This window comes from Hemicordylus capensis, chromosome 13 (genome assembly GCF_027244095.1).
Source record: "Hemicordylus capensis ecotype Gifberg chromosome 13, rHemCap1.1.pri, whole genome shotgun sequence".
Taxonomy (NCBI): domain Eukaryota; kingdom Metazoa; phylum Chordata; class Lepidosauria; order Squamata; family Cordylidae; genus Hemicordylus; species Hemicordylus capensis.
In genome coordinates this window covers 8,547,133-8,567,973 of record NC_069669.1, presented here as the reverse complement: position 1 = coordinate 8,567,973, position 20,841 = coordinate 8,547,133, and the positions used below count along the sequence as shown (strand labels likewise).

The 20,841-nt window shown below is 46.4% G+C and overlaps 1 protein-coding gene across 5 annotated transcripts in view; it reads left to right on the top strand.

Annotated features, from left to right (window-relative positions):
- Positions 1 to 392: 392 nt before the first annotated feature.
- The window catches only part of LOC128336613 (ankyrin repeat and fibronectin type-III domain-containing protein 1-like), a 427,021-nt gene continuing 406,572 nt past the window's right edge, over positions 393 to 20,841 (top strand). For 2 of the 5 annotated variants that reach the window (XM_053276530.1, XM_053276526.1), the window contains exons 1-2: positions 397 to 579; positions 19,072 to 19,216. The gene's annotated coding sequence lies outside the window, so the exon portion shown is untranslated. Of the gene's footprint in view, positions 580 to 4,898; positions 4,919 to 19,071; positions 19,217 to 20,841 lie in introns of those variants that run through there. The other 3 variants (XR_008312016.1, XM_053276531.1, XM_053276527.1) reach the window with 3 other exon arrangements.

Sequence of the window (20,841 nt, the reverse complement as noted above, 5' to 3'; positions counted from 1 at the left end):
TGGACTACAACTCCCATCACCCCCCAGCCACAAAGGCCATGGCTGGGGGGTGATGGGAGTTGTAGTCCAGCAGCATCTGCAGTGGGGGGGGGCAAAGGTGGAGGAATAAACCCTGCCATGGAAAGCACCACCTTTCTTCCCCACTCAGCTGAAGCCCCTTTACTCAGGCAGCGGGGGGTGGAGGGGGAGGAGGCGCCCCCCCCTTCGCGCCCGCGGGGGAGGCTCGCGCCGCCGCGAGCTGAGCAGGGGGTGTGGGGGGGGGGGGCGGCGGCGGCAGCAGCAGCAGCAGCAGCAGCAACTGCACAGCTGGTGCTGCCTAAGAGGTTTCCCGCCCAAACCACCCCCTGCCTCGCGCGGGGGCGGGGCTGGGGGCGGAGCCAGCCGCGGCTCAGTCGGCTCGCGCTTGCTGCATGCCCGCGGCTCTCGCCGGGGATGGAGAAGGAGGCGGGCGAGGAAGCCCGCTGGCTCGCCCCGGCCGGCAGCAGCTGCAGCAGCGGCCACACCACCACCACCACCAGCAACAGGAGTCCCGCGGCCACTGCCTCCCTCCCTCCCTCCCTTCCTTCCTTCCTTCGCCGGGTATGTTGCCGCCGCTCGCTCGGGCGAGGCTTGGCTGCCCCTTCGCGGGACCCTCCCGCGGTGCGTCCGAGGAGGAGACGGGTGGGGTGGGGAGGGCTGCCGCCGCGCCTAGCGAGCGAGTGAGGTTGGGGGGGCGGCGGGAGGGGGAGCTGCCCCGCGCTCTCTGCCGAGCGCCCGGGCTTCCCAGCCCCAAGGCTCGTGCGGAGGCGCTCTGCTCGCGCTCAGAGGCGCGGCGGGTTTGCAGGGCGGCGGGCTGGAGGACGGGGCTGCTTGGCTTCTCGAAATGCCAGGGGGTGGTGGTGGGGGGCAGCTCTCCCCGCCGCCCTCTCCCCCTTGACTTGCTCTCCAGGGACAGGGAGCCCTTTCTCTTCCCAAAGGTGGCAAGAGGGAGGCGCTCTGCTTGCGCTCAGAGGCGTAAGACTGGGCTTTAAAGGTGCTCTGCTCGTGCTCAGCGGGCTTTAAAGGTGTTCTGCTCGTGCTCAGAGGCAGTGACATTGGTAACATTAGCCACCCCGGCCCAGGTTCAGAAACGTAGGAAACTGCCTTATACTGAGTCAGACCAGCTCAGTGTTGTCTGCACAGATTGGCAGCGGTTGCTCCAAGGTTACAGGCAGCCCTATTCTGAGATGCCAGGGAAGGAAGTTGGCACTCTCTGCGTGCAAGCAGGCAGATGCTCTTCCCAGAGCAGCCCCATCCCCGAAGGGGAAGATCTTGCAGTGCTCACAAATGCAGTCTCCCATTCAAATGCAAGCCAGGGTGGACCCTGCTTAGCAAAGGGGGCCATTCATGCTGGCTACCACAAGACCAGCTCTCCTCCCATTTGAGGAAGGGGGCTGCTGCCTCGCTTCTAAAAATGCTGGGAGTGGGTGTGGCTTTCCTGTCTTCTTTTTATTTGCTCTTTAGAGAACTCTTGCTTCTCATCCCAAAGGTTTGTTGTGGCAAGAGGAAGGTACTCTTCTTGCGCTCAGAGGCACAGTGGGTTATGAAGGCACTCTGCTCACGCTCAGAGACACAGATGACTTCACCCCCACCCCTTTAGTGGGTGGGTGATGGATTTAAGGGGGCATGTGGCAGCTTCACTTGTTTGTTTGTTTGTTTATTGTTAAATTTATATACCACCTTTCATTAAAACAATCCCAAGGCTTAAGTTTACAGCAAAACTTCAAAACAAGATTATAAAAATGATACAGTTAAACTCTTAAGCTAAAAATATGAGACAAATTTGACAACTCACTGGGGAGTAGGGGCTGCATTTTCTCTGCACTCATTTGATTTCCCCAAGGGTTTGTTCCCCAAGGGTTCCCCAAGGACTCCTGTTTGTTCCTCTCCCCGGTGGCCCCTCGGAGTGAGAGAAATAATGAACAAAATAAGGAGGGGTGGAGCTTGGGGGCCCTCAGGAGTTGCGGGCCCCGGGTTCTTTGAACCCATCAGCTCAATTATAGCTACACCCCAATGGTGTGTTTGAACAGCTCTTCACTTCTAGAAATGCCAGGGGTGGCACTCTCCTTATTCATTCTCCAAAGAGCCCTTGCTTCTCATCCCAAGGGTTTGCCTGGGGAAAGGGGAAGATGCTCTGCCCATGCCCAGAGGCACAATCACCTTTAAAGTCTCCCTGTTAATGACAAGCATATTAAAATCTTTAAACAGTTAATTCTGTTTCTGGCTTGCTAGTCTGCATTTGCTTTTGGACCACTTGTGTACATTTCTTTGAGTTGTAATGACCATTGTCTACATGAATAACGTGACTTAAAGGCCCTCTGCTCAGGGGCACAGTGTTTTTTAGGGTGACTTGAACCCTTATCAGTGGGTGGGTGGCGGGTTTGATGAAAGAGGCTGCAGTTTCACTTTTACAGGTGGGTGTAGCCTTCCTGCACTTGTTTATTTTCTCTCCCTTCTTATCTCAAGGGTTTGCTAATGGAAATCTGCCATGGCACCTAAAAATTTAATGTGGGGCCTAGTCTAGGATGTTTAGAGGTAGAGCTATTGAATAAGACATTGATTTGTCCCAGGCAGCCCCATTTCCTAAATATGCTACTTGGAAAAGGAATTAAAAAGGCCCATTTACCTTCCTCCTCCACAATGTCTGTCACTAAGTCCAGTAATTTTGCCCAGTGTCCATTGCCTCTCTCTCAAATTTTGGGGCTGGATCCTAGATTCAATGAAAATTTGTCAAGGCCTGCTTAGGGCGCAAGTGCCTCTGGAGGTCCAGTGGTTCAGATTCTTCCCAAGCATTTTGAGGACACCCTGCCCCCCCATTTTACAGAACTTCCCCTGCCAAGCCTAATAACCCATATCTTCCCACCCGCAAAAAAAGAAGAAGAAAAGTTAGGTGTTGGGTTTTTAAAGCTTTCCTTCTGTCTGCACCTCTGGGAAGGGCCCTCTGCGCGCACATAGGGACACAGGCATGTCTAGGATGATTCCCTAGGTTTGCCTCATTCTTTGACTAAAAACAGAATCTGTGAGGCTGAAGCCTCTTGGTTTAAAACGTCAGCCCAGCTCACAGCCAGGGGTTGGGTTCTGTGTGGGGTCAGTCGTGATATCAGAGGTTGCCTGGGTGCATCCCTCCTCCTAATTTGAGAGTCCTGTAGACTGGCTCTGGTGCAGTGTCTTCATGGCATGCCCAGAGGCACACTCTTCATATGAACCAGTGATGAACTGAAAAGTTTTTGAGCCTAACCTTTGGCTCGAATTTAACCCTGGATGGGGCATTTATGTCTGGAGATGATTTGAAGGCAGAGGGCTGTTTTTTAGTGACTACGTTGCATTCCTTTTGTTAAGTTCTCATTCTAGTTAAAATAAACTGTTTTGTGAACTTTCTTTGAAAAGCAGTACTGTATTAAGAGTCCAGTTAATAGTTATTGGACACTCTGTTATTTCATTGCCTGATCATAGAATAGTGTACTGTCCTGGGAGTGCCTTCTAGCCTGAAGGGGCTGGATATAAATTTCATAATAAAATAGAGTTCATAGTGGTATTCAAGGCCTTGCATGGGGTTGTGGGGCCACAGTCAGTGGGTTATATGGCCATAGGTTAAAAGGGGCCGGTTTTGGTCTGAAAGACACCATCACACTTTTGAGAATGGGATATGGAAATGTTGCAGGAATGTTGCAAAGTGTTTACTCCTAAACTTTAATTCTCAGTACTAACATCCTTGGTAGGAGAAATGGCAGGGCTCCACGCCCCATGGAATTGATGCTAGATCTGTGTTTGAAGCATAGACCCTGGTCTTTGCCTGTAAGCAGTCAGTTCTGGTTCTTTTATATCGGGCAAATAAATAAGATTTCCACCCTCAGTCACCCCTGAAATGTTGGCTAGCTTCCCCCACAGCCTTGTCATGCTCCTCTTTGCTTCCAGTTATTTTTCATTTTTCTCCCCTACAGAATTTCCATCCCTCACCCCTGTTTTGTGTGTGTGTTTTGAGGTGGCATCACAAGTGAGAACTGTGTAGCCACTTGAGGCCTTGGAAGAGTTGTAGTATGGCCAAGTATGGATGCCAGATTTTATTTTAACTTTAAAGGCATTCCAAAACATCATCACCAATTCAGCTTACATGGCTCGAGTGCTGCTCACTTTCCCCCCCAGTTATGATCAGTGTGTTTCAACTTAAATTTATTTCTTTTCTTTTTTTCCTGGCTGATTAAGCTCTTGAGACACTTCCCCCTCACCCCTAGCACCACTATATCTTCTTCCCCAGCAAGCCTGGTTATCCTTTCTACTTGCTCTGTAATGCCTTTGCATGCCCTGGCTCCCTGCTATTTGGCACTATGCATGCGCGTTTCCTCTCTGCAAATTCTTCTGCTTTCATGGTGTGTGTGATCTGGTTTACTTTGCAGAAGGTTTTCCTATGAAAGCAGAGAAATTATCCCTTCCCAAACCTCTCCTTTTGGCAATCACAGTGTTCAGTACAGTTTTACCGAAGATGTATTTTTCGTTTAGGGCTGTGACTATCCTCTTGTCACGTTTCCCCCAACCCCAAGTATGTTATATCCATTCCCACCCGCTTCTATTAGGACTGTGTGATTGGAATCCTTTTTTGGGCTCTGGTGAGAAGGCAGGCTTCCTGCTTTCTTGTCCAAGTATTCAGTGGGGAACATCTCGTCCGGAGCCCACGGAACAAGTGAGCAAATCTCACTGCTTTAATGAGGAACAGGGAGTGAGAAACGGGCAGAATTATACAAAGTTGTTGCTTAAAAAAAAAAAGCCAGTGGGTGAGTACATGCACATGCTTGGAAGGGGAAGCTGGAAAGGACTGTTAGAGCAGTCATTTCCAAATGCCTCTCTTGTGCCCAAAGTGGAATGTAGATTCCCTGGTTCTGCATCCAAAAACCGATTTCAGTAGGTACTGTACTTCAATTTCTTTGTGCCTCTTCAAGCACTTTTGTGGTGGTGTGTTTGTTTTTGTTTTTTAATTAAAATTGTCATCATCCATTGCAAAATATCTGCTGGCTTTGAGAGAGATGTTTGGAGTAGCTAATTGAGTAGCAAAACACTGATGAAGCAAGATGAGAATTCTCTTGTAACGCTCTTTTGCTGTTCAGCTTCTTCTGCACTGACAGAATATGCTTAGATATTTCATGACCTATTATTTGAATGGGCAAGAGTTGTAGTGCATAAAAGTTGTGGTATGCTGCACTGCAGGTTCTGTATCTTCTGTGGTTTGGTTTTATTCTTTTGAGTTCCCTTTAAAAAAAACAAAACAGTTTAGTTGCCCATTTAACAACTGACTTGGCAGTGAAAATATTTGCCTGGCATAGGTAACAGGTCCACTAATAACTAGAATGCATGCTTCAAAGTGGTTTACATAGCAAAATAAATAATACATAAGATGGTTCCCTGACCCAAAAGGGCTCACATTATAAAAAGAAACATAAGCCATTTCCAGCCCCTGGAAGGATGCTGTGCTTGAGATGGATAGGGCCAGTTGCTCTCCCCCTGCTCAATATAAGAGATGCAGCACTTTAAAATATGCAATTTGTTTTAGTACTCAAACAAATACATATTTTTTAATATATGTTCTACCCTTTAGCAATCTGGTATATTTAAATGGTTCTCAACCCATCTTGTTTTGATTGAGCTCTGTAGTTTTGTAAAAAGGCAAGGATATGCTTAAAATAAATTGGTGTACCATGTATATGAAATATTGTCATAATTAAAAATGTATCCTTGATCAATCTCTCTACAGATTTTTCTCTTTCCTTTTTTAAGACTTGCATTTGGTATGTTTGGGAGATGATAATACTGTGTCTCTTTCTCTGGCGTTAGTGCGGAGAACCAGAGTCATGCAGTTGAATATGGGAGTGTTTGAGACTCAGAAATCCCTGATAGTTGAATGGCTTTTGGCAAGTTACTTGCCTGGTTCAGATGTAACAGGAAGTAAAAGTTGCCCTTTACAGGAACAAACGCTGGTGATCCACAGGTTCACGTTTCCTTTCCTTTCCCTCCTTTGTTGCATGCAAGTGGAAAGGGAAACGATAGTACATGTTAACTGTCGTGGGATGAGAGCTGGTCTTATGGTAGCAAGCATGAACTTGCTAAGTAGGGTCTGCTCTGGTTTGCATTTGAATGGAGGATTACATGTTGAGCATTGTAAGGTATTCCCCTTAGGGGATGGGCCCACTCTTGGAAGAGCATCTGCTTTGCATGCAGGAAGTCCTAGGTTCAGTCACTGGCAGCATCTCCAGGAGGCTTTACACACAGGGCTTCTACCCCATATCTACTTCAGAGGAGAGTGTGTACATTCACACACCAGACAAACTTACCCCGAAGTCCCTTCAAGATCCTTGGACCCACTCCGCACCCAAATCAGGCTTTGTGATGCCAATTCTAGCATCATCTCATACTGTGCGGGAGATGGCAATGGTAAACCCCTTCTGTGTTCTACCAAAGACAACCACAGAGCTCTGTGGTCGCCAGGAGTCGACACCGCTGGCCTTGTGCTCATTTTGCTCAGCCTGTGGCAACCAAGGATCTTTATGCCGGCCTCACCTCTCTATGACTTTAGAGCAGCTCCATGGAGGCTTCACCAGCATCACAAAATCTGTTTCTGCTTTGAGATCTAGACCATATAATATAACATTTCATCATTTGTTCTAAATAACCCCCCTCATCCTGCTGCCAAGATGACAGTTAGGTGTGACAGATTGGAGGGAAGAATACCTTATGACTTCTAATTAACCACATAAACTAATGCCTGAAATTGTGACCGTCTTTACATAATAAGAGCCTTGCTGAATCAGGCCAAGGTCTATCTGGTTTAGTCTACTGTTTTGCCCAGTGGCTAATGAGCAGAAGATGAAAGCATACACTTCCTCTCCCACTGTTGCTCCTCTGCAACTGGTATTCAGAGGCATCCTGCCTCTGACTGGATGCAGCTTATAGCCATCAAGACTAATACCCACTGATGGATTTGTCCTCCATGAATTTGCTTATCTAAGCTCACGGCCATCCCCACATCTTGTGGCAGCAAGTTGCATAGGTCATTTGAATGCAGCCATTCAAGTTGCATAGGTAAGTTGCATTCACTACAACCCCAAGATCCCTTTCCTGGTTAGTTGCAGATGGCTCAGACCCCATCAGCATATATATGAAATTGAGACTTTTTGCCCAAATATGCATCACTTTATGCTTAGTTACATTGAAAAGCATTTGAGAGTTTTCACAATCAATTTTGGTTTTCACTGTCCTTAGTTATTTGCTATCCCCTCAGATGTGGCCACCTCACTGCATTCTCCTCAGACCACTGCTCACTCCTTCAGAATCGGATCATTTGTAAACACGATGCAAAGCATTGGTCCCAGTACTGACCCTTGAGGGACCTTACCTCCCTCTATTGCGAAAATTGTCCATCATTTCCTACTTTCTGCTTTCTGTTCTTTGGTTTTAAGTTACCCTTAATGTAAGCATACTGCGGGAAAATTATTTCTGTGGTTAATGACCACTTACCGGCATTGATGTGCTCTGGGTAAAGAGAACATTCTGTGCAGAAGCTAATAAATGCTGAGTTACAGAAATATAAGTAAATACACCTGTTTGCTTGCATCACATACTGAAGAGGAATACATGCAGAATACCTTATTGTAAAACCATGAGGTATTGACCCCAAACTGTAACTTATGAACAAGTCTTTTGGCTTTTTCCAGCTGTTGAAAGGAGTATGTCAAGAATGTTCTTGGAAGGTGTTTTTTTTTTTTTTTTTAATTGTGCCTAGCTAGAGTTACTCTGACCTGACACATTTCATTGCTTCTTCAAAGAGCAAAGAAAACATGGCCTCTCTCTTAGTCATCAAATGTCAGCTAGACATTTCCCAGAACAGGAGAACTTGAATTCTAGATGCCTCTGGACACTACCGGAGATATTTCTTATGCATTACAAATAATCTGCTAGTATAAACTATAAAAGAACAAAAGATTTAGATGAGAATGATTAATTGGGGGGAGTAAATGGTACTTGTGTAGGGGGGAAATATGTAGTTTAATCTCCTGTTCTCTTAAGCAGGGGGGTTCCCAGCCTCCCCCCCCAATGTTGCACTGCTAAGCTTCAGCTCAGGTATTGCATAGAGGGGTGTGTATGCATGCACACAAATTTAAATGTTACAGTTAAGAGACACGCTACGACAGTCGCTGAGACCCACACAACTGCATTACTCATAAACAATCTTATTGAAATCAACGGAACAAGTTTATTTTTCCTATTAATTTCAATGGGAATACTCAGTGCTGATTTTCTGAAGTCTCTCATTGAGGCTGAGGGGAGGGGGTATGCTGAGCTTCAGCACATAGCCAGCCAATCAGGAGTAGAGGAAGAGGGTCTTCACGCTTCACCCTTTTGTTCTGCAACGGACATATCTTGGATGGGGAAACAAGTAGCATGGCTGAAGCGTGAGGAGGCAGGAAAGCTCTAAATACCCCCTGGAAGCCCAGCAAGTATTTGCTCGGTGTGCTAGGGATGGCCACTGTTGTGAATCCCTGCTCTTAAGTTATAAACCTAGTATGTCAGGTTTGTAAGGATAATTATGATCTTGACATATTACGTACAAACATTTGTACATACTAGGTTTGCAAAGTTGGCAGTGGTCCCAGGAGTGTAGCTAGGGGAGAGGGGGGCCCGTATTTGTCCCTATTCCCAGCGGCCCCTTGGAGTGAGGGAGATAAAGAAGAAAATAGGGAGGGGTGGAGCTGGGGGCCCCTCAGGAGCTCAGGGCCCCAGGTTCTTTGAACTCATCGGCTCAATCATAGCTACGCTCCGGTCTCGGCTTCTTTGCTTCTATGAGAGGCTTGATCTGTAGGCATTAGAAGCTGATCATGCTTATCTCCATGATATGACCAAGTTTCACCTGTTGAATTCTGCATCTTGGCCTGTTGCCAAAGGCAGATGAGCAGACCAACTTTTTTCCTAGTCAGCTGACAAACTCATCACCTGTTGCAGCAGGTTAGTTCACACAGGCCACTGGGCAGGCCCATTGGGTCTCCTGTGTAAACTTGATTCCTTGAAACATAATATTCCTTCCTTTTTAGTTGCGGAGGAAGTTAGTGGCGGGGAAGCTGGCTCTGATGAATGGTCGTCTGCAATACAGGCTATCTGACTAAGGAACCCTCAGATTATTTGGAGAACCGTTAGAAAGCCATTGGTTTAGATCATTATGGAGTCGCTCAGATTTCCTCAAACTCACTAGAATATTATTTAAACTGTTAAGTTATTAAGACTCTGGTTAGAGACCATATATCTATCTATCTATCTATCTATCTCCCGCTCTTCCTCCCAGAGCGGTGTACTACATACTTAAGTTTCTCCTCACAACAACCCTGTGAAGTAGGTTAGGCTGAGAGAGAAGTGACTGGCCCAGAGTCACCCAGCAAGTCTCATGGCTGAATGGGGATTTGAACTCGGGTCTCCCCAGTCCTAGTCCAGCACTCTAGCCACTACACCACGCTGGCTCCCCAATATAAACAATTTGGAAAGAAAAGTATTGTTGCCTGTGATATACATATTCATCTTGCTTCTGCCTCAGGTAAACAGGTTTTGCAGGGGTTTATATTTTTTAAAAATCTGTAAAACCTGTAGAATAGAATCAGTGGTAGGACAAAAATGTCTGAAGCCTGTAGGAAACAATGTCTCTCGCAAACAGCTTTCTACTCTCTTAAAAGCTTTTCAGCCTGTTGCAAGCAGAAATCTAGTATATTGATTGTTTTCACTAACACTTTATTCTATATTCTTCTGTTGATTTACTACTTAATCCCCCAGCCAGCTTAACAAATATTGTAGATGTTGCCCCTTTGTCAGTGGCGCACCTAGGTCCAAAATCAGCCCAGACCTAGAGGGTTTCAGTCAGAGCTCCCTCTCCACTATGAGGCCCCCCCCCCTTTTAAAGATAAAAAATCATCCCAGATAAAAAATCATCCCAGATTAAAAAAAAAATATCTTTTTTAAAGATAAAAAATCAAGCCCATGTGCCACTGCCACAGGGGGTGGACCGCTCGGCTCACCCTCCATCCCCTGGCGGAGAAGATAGGAAATACCGGTGCGATGGGGCAGTGGTGGGTGCAGGGTGGGGGTGGTGCCCCAGATCGTTTGGAGGCCACGGACCCACCTGGTCCCCAAGGTTTGTGGCTAAGTGCGCCTATGCCTGTTGTAGATGTGTTGCAGCACGTCATGGAGTGGGGAGCATTATCAGCACGTTGCCATTCTGTCAGCAGTGAGTATGAAGGACAATGCAGATAGAGCTGAGAGATAATCCTGTCTGTAACTCTGGAGAAGTTGCTGCCGGTCTGTGTAGACAATACTGAACGAGACGGACCAGTGGTCTGACTTGGTGTATGGCAGCTTTCTATGTTCCTAATGCAGCCCAAGGGGTTAATGGAATTCTGACATCCACACCAAGGTGGTGCCTAAATATGCATACTTGGCAAGGAAGAAAACAAAATTAGGAACAACAGTGATACGGCTTTAAAATGTGACATGAAAATAGATTGTAGTGCTTTTAGGGGGAAGAACCGATAATGGGTTTGTAAGCATCATTAGAGTTGGCTATTTTTGTCTCTTAGGTCCCCAACCAAATCGCGCCTAATTGAAAGCTAAGCTCCAAATAAAAATAGACATGCACCTCAACATCTTGATGACTCTTGTCTTGGCTCGCAAAAGAGGAATCTCTAAATGTTTATGGGCGCAATGAAGTATGTCTTAACTTCGGTTTACAATAAGATTAAAAAGTAAAACATTAATTAAAAACCAAACCAAAACAAAAATTTAAAAGCAAGAAATGTAAAACACAATTTAAAATTTTTAAAACAATATTCTAAAAATAACATTCAAAACAATATCAGTTAAAAGCCTGGGTGAAGAAATGCATCTTTAAGGACTTTTTAAAGGATGTCAGAGATGGGGAGGCTCTTATTGCACTAGGGAGCTCATTCCAAAGCCTCGGGGCAGCAGTGGAGAAGGCCCGTCCCTGAGTGGCCACCAGACGAGACCTTGGCAAATGCAGACGGACCTCTCCTGATGATCTCAATGGGCGGTGGGGTTCATTACGAAGAAGCCGTTCTCTTAAAAACCCAGGGCCCAAGCTGTTTAGGGCTTTATAGGTTATGACCAACACCTTGTATTTTGCCCGGAAACATATTGGCAGCCAGTGTAACTCCTTCAATACGGGAGTAATATGGTCTCTCCTAGATGACCCAGAGACCAGCCTGGCTGCCGCATTCTGGACCAACTGTAGTTTCTGGACTACGTACAAGGGCAGCCCCACATAGAGCACATTGCAGTAATCCAGTCTGGAGGTTACCAGCAGATGTACCACTGTTTTGAGGTCATCTAACTCAAGAAACGGACGCAGCTGGCATATCAGCCGAAGCTGATAGAAGGCACTTCTGGCCACTGTCTCAACCTGGGACGCCAAGGAGAGACTTGGATCCAGAAGCACCCCTAGACTGCGTACCTGTTCCTTCTGGGGAAGTGTGACCCCATCCACAACAGGCAGATCAAACTCGTCTCTCGAGTTCCGACCCCGCACAATGAGTATCTCCGTCTTATCTGGATTCAGTCTCAGTTTGTTATCCCTCATCTAGCCCATTACCGACTCCAGGCAGGCATTTAGGGAGGTTATGCCCTCTCCCGATGATGCTGACATGGAGAAATAGATTTGGGTGTCATCAGCATACTGATAGCACCCTGCACCAAATCTCCTGATGATCTCTCCCAGCGGTTTCATGTAGATGTTAAACAACATCGGAGACAGTACGGAGCCATGAGGGACACCATACAAAAGTTCAGATTTTGAAGAACAGCAGTCTCCAAGGGACACCATTTGGAACCTGCCCGAGAGGTAGGAGCAGAACCACCGCAAAGCAGTGCCTCCCACCCCCAACCGCCTAAGACGCTCCAGAAGGATACTATGGTCGATAGTATCGAAAGCCGCCAAGAGGTCCAAAAGGACCAACAGAGTCACACTTCCTCTGTCAGTGGCCAGTTGGAGATCATCCATCAAGCTGACCAAGGCAGTCTCCACCCCATAGCCAGCCCGGAAGCCAGTTTGAAATGGGTCTAGATAATCCGTTTCCTCCAAGACTGTCTGGAGCTGGGAGGCCACCACCCTCTCAATTACCTTGCCCAGCCACAGAAGGTTGGAGACAGGCCTGTAGTTACTCAGATCCAAGGTAGGCTTCTTTAGAAGCGGTCTAATAATTGCCTCCTTAAGACTAGGAGGCATCCTGCCTTCCCTCAGAGATGCATTTATTATCTCCACCAGGCCTTCTACAACAACCTCCCTGCTAGATCGAACAAGCCATGTCAGGTGAGGGTCAAGAGGACAGGTGGTGGGCTGCACCGTTCCAATCAGCTTATCCACATCCTCAGAAGTCACAAACTGGAACTGATCCAGCCTAACCACATAAGAGGAGTCACTGGATACCTCCGCATCAGATACATCAGATGCATACTGTCTATCAGGTAGTTTAGAAACATGATAAATAAATTACTGTTTGTATTTCACTTGACTAAGGAAGATTTCGAAACTTAGTCTTAGCACTACAAGTTTCACATTGTTCAGTTCATTGTATAATCTCAGCATTTTGTTATTTGCTTTACTACCCAAACGTTTATGTTTAATAAACAAAATATTTTCATTATCAGTTAGGCACTTACTTTTTTTTGTTTTTTTAGGATTGCAACTAGTGAGAAGCCCAACAAATAAAGCAGGTGATATTCCTATTGCGTTTCCCAGACTATGGGAAACTCCTATATTGGGCAGCAGTGATAGAGGAAGATGCTGAAAGGCATTATCTCATACTGTGTGGGAGATGGCAATGGTCAACCCCTCCTGTATTCTACCAGACAACCATAGGGCTCTTGGGTCGCCAGAAGTTGACACCGACTTGATGGCACACTTTACACAATTTGTGCCAGCCTCTGTGACTCAGTGTGTGTCTGAAAGATCTCTAGCATGTTTTGCAAGGCAGCTGGTGGGTGTCATAATTGTCCTGTAGGGAGTAGTTGAAACCGACCTTAAGTGACTTGACTGTGTCACAGGAAGGCCAGAGATCAACCACTGGTGAACAAGTGGTGCGCGGGGCATTCTGGGGAGCGTCCCCCCCCCCAATGCCGGGAGACTTGTAGCTTCCTGGTTGGGCAGGGGTCTTCTTGTGAGTCGCCATGGCACGGAGCTGTGCCGCACCAACACACAATCCAATAAACGGGGTTAATGAAGCGCTCACTCTGCTAACATCATTTATGGGGCGGGAGAATTTAGGGAGGCTTGCTGTTGGGAGCTGCGTGGCTTCCGTTGTAGCACACGACCAGGCGAAATCGGGCTAGGCTTCCTTAGCTCGGTTTTGCCTGGTTGTGAGCATAGCCTCTTCATGTTCTATACTCTTGCTTGAGTGAGTAGCTCATTAGAAGCTCAGATTGTGGAGGAAAACTTTCAAATGTATTTTTTGTTATGTACTTGGGGAATATTATTGTGGCCTGCTTATTTGAGATACGTGGCCAAATATCTCATAGATCACTCCATACAATATGCAGTTCTTGTCTTCTGCATTTCATGGCCATCTGCTTAGCGCACTCATTTGAACATAGGAAGCTACCTTCTACCGAGTCAGACCCTTGGTCCATCTAGCTTAGCATTGTCTACATAGACTGGTAGCGACTTCTCCAAGGTTCCAGGCAGGAGTCTCTCTCAGCCCTATCTTGGAGATGTTGCCAGGGAGGGAACTTGGAACCTTCTGCATACAAGCAGGCAGATGCTCTTCCCAGAGCAGCCCCATCCCCTGAGGGGACTATCTCACAGTGCTCACACAAGTAGTCTCCCATTCAAATGCAAACCAGGGCAGACCCTGCTGAGCAAAGAGGACAATTCATGCTTACTACCACAAGACCAGCTCTCCTCCCTCATGTTGCAAGGGAGAATTAATTTAAATTATGGATTTTTAAACATGGACTTGTCACCTGTCAAGAATTCCCCCCTTCATGTGACAGGCAGGGAAAGCTTTTAGCATCAGAAAAGACTAATTTCTGTCCTGTTTGTCCTATCCATGTGCTTCATGTATTAATGCAGAAAGAACATATGCGGCTGACTTCCATTGAGTCAGAGTGCTGGTTGATCTAGGTCAGTACGGACACTGGCTAACATTCAGATTTAATTACTCATCAGCAATCCTGTTGAAATTAATGGGACAAGTCAATCATAAGCAACTACCCTATTAATTTTAATGGGGCTATTCATGAGTGACTTAATTTGGATGTCAGTAACTGACTGGTAGTGGCTTTCAGGAGTTTCAGAGGGGTGGGGGTCTTTCCTAGTCCTGCCTGGAAAAGCTGAGAGTTAAATCAGGGACCTTCTGTGCCCAAAGCATGTACTTTACCAATTGCAGGGGAGCAACACCAGGAGAGAGGGAATGCCCTCATATCTTGCCTGTGGGCTTCTCAGGGGCATCTGGTGGGCCACTGTGTGAAACAGGATGCTGGACCAGATAGGCCTTGGGCCTGATCCAACAGGGCTGTTCTTACATTCTTATGTAATGAGCTCCAGCCAGATGAGTTGTAATTATTTTGGTGGGTGACTTTCGGCTGCAGTACCGACCTAACACGTTGTTGGTTGATTGAATTCATTGAGGCTTGCAGCCTAATCATATGCAGAATTGTGCATAAGCCCAGTGATGATGATGAAAAAACCCTGCATGCCACCTTTTGATCTAAACATCAATTAAAATCCATAGTTCAGTTTAATTTTACTTCCATATTAACTAGAGTCCATAACAGAAATGCAGGATACAATGTATAAAATGAATAATTTAACAATCTGCATCTTATGAGTTATTACAATAGGCAGAAAGGCCAACCAGAATTGTCATTACAGCACTGGAATAAAACATGACCATCAACCAGCAAATAGCAAAAGATTATCACAAGAATAACAAATTCCACAATAGAACAGTCAGCAAAAACAGCAAGAGATACTGGCTGAAATTCAGAGGACCCCAAAGGCTTTTGAAAAAGAGTTAAAGGTAAAGTGTGCTGTCGAGTCAATGCCGACATCTGGTGACCACAGAGCCTTGTGGTTGTCTTTGGTAGAATACAGGAGGCTCTACCAAAGACAACCACAGGGCTCTGTGGTCACCAGGTGTCGACCCCAAGTCGACAGCGCGCTTTACCTTTTTACCATTGCCATCTCCCGCGCAGTATGAGATGATGCCTTTCAGCATGTTCCTATATTGCTGCTGCCCGATGTAGGTGTTTCCCATAGTCTGGGGAACATACCTGCGGGGATTCGAACCGGCAACCTCTGACTTAAGAACATAGAAAGCTGCCTTATACTGAGTCAGATCATCAGTCCATCTACCTCAGTATAGTGTACTCTGACCGGCAGCAGCTCTCCAAGGCTTCAGGCTGGAGTCTCTCCCAGTCATACCTGCAGATGCCAGGGACTGAACTTCAGCATGCAAAGCAGATGCTCTACCACTGAGCTATGACCCCATTCTCGAAGGGAAATATTTTACAGCCACCTTATACTGAGAGTCAGGTCATTAGTTCATCTGATCCAGGCACAACATAAGGCCTGGGGGCTAGATTCGGCCCACAGGGAATATTTTACTGCCCCCCAAGTATCCTGCAGCAACACAGCAGCTGGAAACAGCCTTATAGCACCAGCCGGTGCATGCTTTCTCAGAAGTATGCTCTATGGTGTGCCCAGTGAGGCTTATTCCCATGTAAGCATGCCTAGCATTGCAGCCTGAAAGCCACGGCAATTTAGGGAGCGGGCTTGACATTTATGTTTGGGGCTGGCATGCACCCTAGGGGCCCCACTGATTGAGCAGGGACGGGATCTATTCTCTGGCTACCATCCTTGGTTAAACCTATGGGTCCCTTGACAGGGGAAATAGATCCACAAGTAGCTAATAATATTTAATTTTAATGCAATAATGTGTTAAAAATTTGACCTCGGCCCCTGCATGCCAAGTTGTGGCTAGTTCCGGCCCGCCAGGGCATTTGAACTGTGCAGGCCTGAGACCTCAGTATTGTCTGACTGGCAGCAGCTGTCTAAGCCTTTTGGCAGGAATATTCCCCAGTCCTTCCTGGAGATGCTGCCAGGGAACCTGGGACCTTGTGCATGCAAAGCAGATGCTCTACAACTAAACTACTATTGAGCCACTGCAAGGAGATTGTTGTACAACCTGGGCATTACTGCTGAAAAGGTTCTGTCTGGCTTGATAGTCCTCCAGATCCCAAACAGCGGGCAAACCCAGAGCAGGCCTCTGAAGAGAATCTTTACCGTATAGATAAGTTCATATGGAAGGTGATGGAATGGGTTTAGGCACAGCTAACTTTGCATAAGGTTAGGCTGCTTAGTTACAACTAAACATAAATAAAATTGGGTTGCCGGAGTAGTATTTTAATGCAAATAGTGAATCCGGCTGTTTGAGCACTGTAGCAGAGTCTTAGTTTGCTGAAATGTTTTTGACCAAGTGGCGTGCCTGGCTGGGGAATTTACTTCCAAGCATTGTATATTGAACCTACTTATTTCTGTCACAGCTGGAGGTGTTTCCAACTCTGCAACTTTCCTTTAGTTGATTGATTTGTTTTTTTCTTTCTTCTTACGCTTAGTTATATGTGCGAGAGGAATAAACCTTGGTAGTTAATACACCACAGTTCAAAAAGCATGCGATGCGCTGGGATGTCGTGTCTGCCTCTCTTTAAACCAAGTTGATATCTTCAGAAATATTCCCAGGCGTTCAGCAAGACTGAATTAGTATTCCTTCTTAGAGCTGGAGTAATTATTTTTATGAGCCAGCTGCAGCAGTAATTTGGGAGCCGCACAAGTGTCGGAATCTGACTGTTGTGTCATGACTGTTAGCCTCTAGTTTTCTCTGAAAAGAAATTGCTAGGCAGCAACTTTGTGCAGAGGTTAAAGGTGGTGGCTAGGAATTCATTCCTCTAGTAGCAGGGCTTGGCCCTGGAACAGGAATAGTGATAAAGACTTTGCTGAGTACTTTCCCCTCAACACTGAGTAACGAGTGAGCTTACGAAGCCGCTTTCAGACAAGATTGATTCCTGGCACATCTTTTCCAGAAGTTAACCATTGTCAAGTGGTAACATGTAGCTGCTATGAAAATTGAGGGGGGAAATAGTACCTTGTGTGATCCAAAAATAGATGACCAAGACTACAAATATTTATATACCACTTTTCAATTCTTATAAAGCAGTTTACATGGAAAAATAATAAATAAGAGGGTTCCCTTTTTCAAAAGGGCTCACACTCTAACAAGAAACATCTTTATTTATTTATTTATTTATTTATTTATTTATGTGTTTATTTATTAACATATTTTTATACCGCTCAGTTAGCAAGATTGCACAGTCTGCATTTAGGCTCCTGCTTATTGCTCTCTGGACAACATACAAGAATCATTATAAATGAATATGTTCTTGGAAGCTTCATGGCTGATCTCATGGCTCTGCATGTAACCAACTTTATTCTCATTGTTGGGAACTTGTAGGAACAAAGGAACTATCTGGAAATTTGGGAAGAGTGGAACTTTTGCCTGCCTTAACTTATATGAAAGAGTAGCATGGCTTTATACTTTAGTAACATAGACTGGGATTAAAATGGCTTTGGAAGTCTCTAGATCTTGACATCTGAGCAGTGGTAGGGCAATCAGCAATGTTAGATATTTTGGTAGCACTCATTGACATTGCCTAGATCTCTGGTTCAGTGCTGCTCCCTTCCATTGCTGCTGAGTATATTCAGTTGCTTCTGCTATTAAATTCAACAGGGAATTTTTCACACAGGGCTTTTAAAAGCCGTTTAGCTCGTATCTCCTCCGGAATGGAGGGTGTGTGTTCACAGATCGGGCAGATTTACCCCAAAGACCCTGCAAGCTATTGGGGAGCACTTCACACACAATTTGGGTTTTTCACTGTGCATTAGAGTGCAGCCCAATTTTATATCTGGGGTTAAAAAAAAAATCCACTTTTTGTGTCGGTTTTTTTGGACAACGTTGAGTTCGCAGCAAAGCCTCGCAGAAAACTCGCTGTAAAGCCTGCTGTGTGAAGAACTCCCAGGAACTGGACTAGTATAGTAGCTAAGAATGTGACCTGAGAAGTCCTAGTTGACGTAAGTGGATTACCGCAGTGGCAATGGAGGCAATTGCCTATGGCGCCGAATCCTGGAGGGGTGGCAGATCTTGGGACGGGGCAGAAGTTTTTTCTTTTGTGTTAGACTTTTAATTTTTTCTTTTAAAAAAACAAAAAAACTCTTAAAACTGCCGCTGCTGGCGGTGGGGACGGGATTAAGCCTCTTGCCGCCCCACCGCTGTAATGAGGAGCTGCTTCTGGGCGTGCACTCATTTGAGAGGGAGGAGGGGAGCTGGAAGAAGCTCCCCCTTGCTCCAGTTCCTCCACGCAGCGGAAGCTGCCTGCTTTAAGGTAAAACGGGAACTTCCTCCCCCAACACGGCCCTCCCAGTCCACGCTACAGTTGCTCCGTTCCGCTGCACAGGCAGCAGCGGCATTTTAATGTAAAAGGGGGGGGGGTGTCTTTCCTCTTGTCCCCCACTCCCTGCAGCCGCTGCTGTGCGGCCTTCACTGGCTGCCCCCCAGCCTGCCGCTGCGGCGGTATTTAGAAATAAAAAAGGGGGGCTTCATCCTCGCCGCCTCTACCCTCCTTGCTGAAGTGGGGGCGGAAAATCCTTGGCTGTCAATGGGCGGCAAAAGGCTTAATCCTCCCCTGCTAGTTGAGATCTTGCCTTAGGCATTAAGAAACGCAGTGGCTTCAGACATGCTACTATTTTCCTAGCCACCTGCCGTCTAAGAGTAATGATGCAGACCTACTCTATATACTTGTTATGAGGATTGCTGAGATGATGGCGTGAGGTGTTTTGAACACTCCAAGTGATGTATAAATGCTTAGTATTATCATGAATTTCTTGAAGCTAAATAAAGCAGTCATTTGGGAGTATTGTAATGAGCGTTGCAGTACAGAACCAGTTTTTGTTCTCTTTATCTGTAGATTGCATCTGGCTGCATCTCCAGGTGGCTGGCCTGGCACCTTATACTTCATAGAATGATATACTAGCTGCTGCAGAAGAGGGATTTTGCTTTCTGTCACAAGGAGCCCCAGAAAAAGCTGCCAGCTTCAGCTCTTCCTCCTGGTGGTAAGATTCTTCCAAAGTAATTTTCTGCACGGCTATATGTATTTAGCTAAATGCAAGGTGCTGATCACATGCCCCTCTTTGTATAGAAGCACCTGCTTTCATTTGTTAAATGGTTTATTCTTCTCTGGCAGACACTCTGCAGCTTTGCCGTGGGCTCCAGGACGGGCATCAACTTGTCTTGCTGCAGTTTCTATCCGACCCCATTGTAACATGTGAATTTCATGGACCATTAAGGGGAAATTACTTTCCTGGTAAGGTTGCATAAGCAACCGTCCTGTTCGAAAACCATGTTTAGAGCACAGATAGTGGTAGGGGCTTCATCATGTATTTGAGGCTTCTCAGTGCTACTTTCGCTTCAGTTGAATAATTAATATCTTTATCTGCACTGCATACCTAACTCTTTTTTAAACCCCTTGTTGGCAGCTCTGGTGTGCCCCCCCCCATGCACATGTGCCCCACTGGTGACATGCACTACATGCACGCCACCCACTTACTTCTTGTGGTGGGGCCCCACACAGTGTGGTGGGGCCCCACATTGGTGTGTGATTTGTGCATGCTGCCTGTCACCCACTGCTGCCTGTGTTGCCGCTCATACCTTCTGCTTGTTCCCCAGCTGCCTGTTGAGTCCGTGGAAAGCAGGAAAGCCTTAAGTGGGCAGTGAGGGGACAGTGTAGAAAACCAGCGGGAGGGGACACAGTGAGTGGCAGCAGTAGGATTGCCTGGCCAGCTGGCTGTGTGTGTGTGTGTGTGTGTGTGTGGTGGGTGAGCAGGGGGCCCCAGAGGCAGGACAGGGTGTGTTCTTTGGATGCATCCGCCCAACTGTAGCTCTGCCCCTAGTTGTCAACAAGTTTTGTTAGAGGGCTATTTTGAGGAGGTAGTGGAGGTGGCAAACTAAGCCTGCTAGCAAAGGTCAATTGACCATTCCAGTCACTGCTGTATTCCTTCTACCTCCATTACCAAACGTTTCTTGTGGAAGGCAATGGAAGAGAGCTGGACGGATGTGGAGTTGTTGCCTAGTAACACACGCATGCTGTACTACTGCTTTTGGGCTGTCTGATTTTCAGGATGCTATTGGGAATGGGGAGGGGGAAATATGTGTATGAGAGAGAGAAGGAATAAATGCTACCTTCTCCACTTCTGACTATGCATGTCCTTTCCCCTTACCTGCCTTAGGATATTGGGTAGAGAGCAAAGAAAAGAGAGGTCCAAACAAAAGAGAGAACATCTTTTCTGTTGCTCATATGAACCAGCCTCGCTTTGGTTTGCTGAAACAGAATGAGACAGGATGGGTAGAGAGCCATAAATGAAAGGAGGAGGAAATGAGATTACAAGTTGGCTGTCCAATCCTATCCTCCTTTTCTTGGGTTGTCAATTGGGGGCCAAACAAGCCTAGAGAATGTCAGTTGCTAACCTGTAATTTGATTAATTTTTACATGTGCCTGTCCACATTGCAATAAATTGCAGGCTTTGCTGCGTGTTGCCAGTGGGATCTGTCTGGTTGTCCACATATACCTCAAGACTTTTGCTCTCTTTCCTTCCATGTTTTTATTCTCTGGCCACATGTCAAACAAGGAGCTCGTGCAATTTTGGCAGTGCCACCTGCTGGCTGTGATTAACCCACAGCA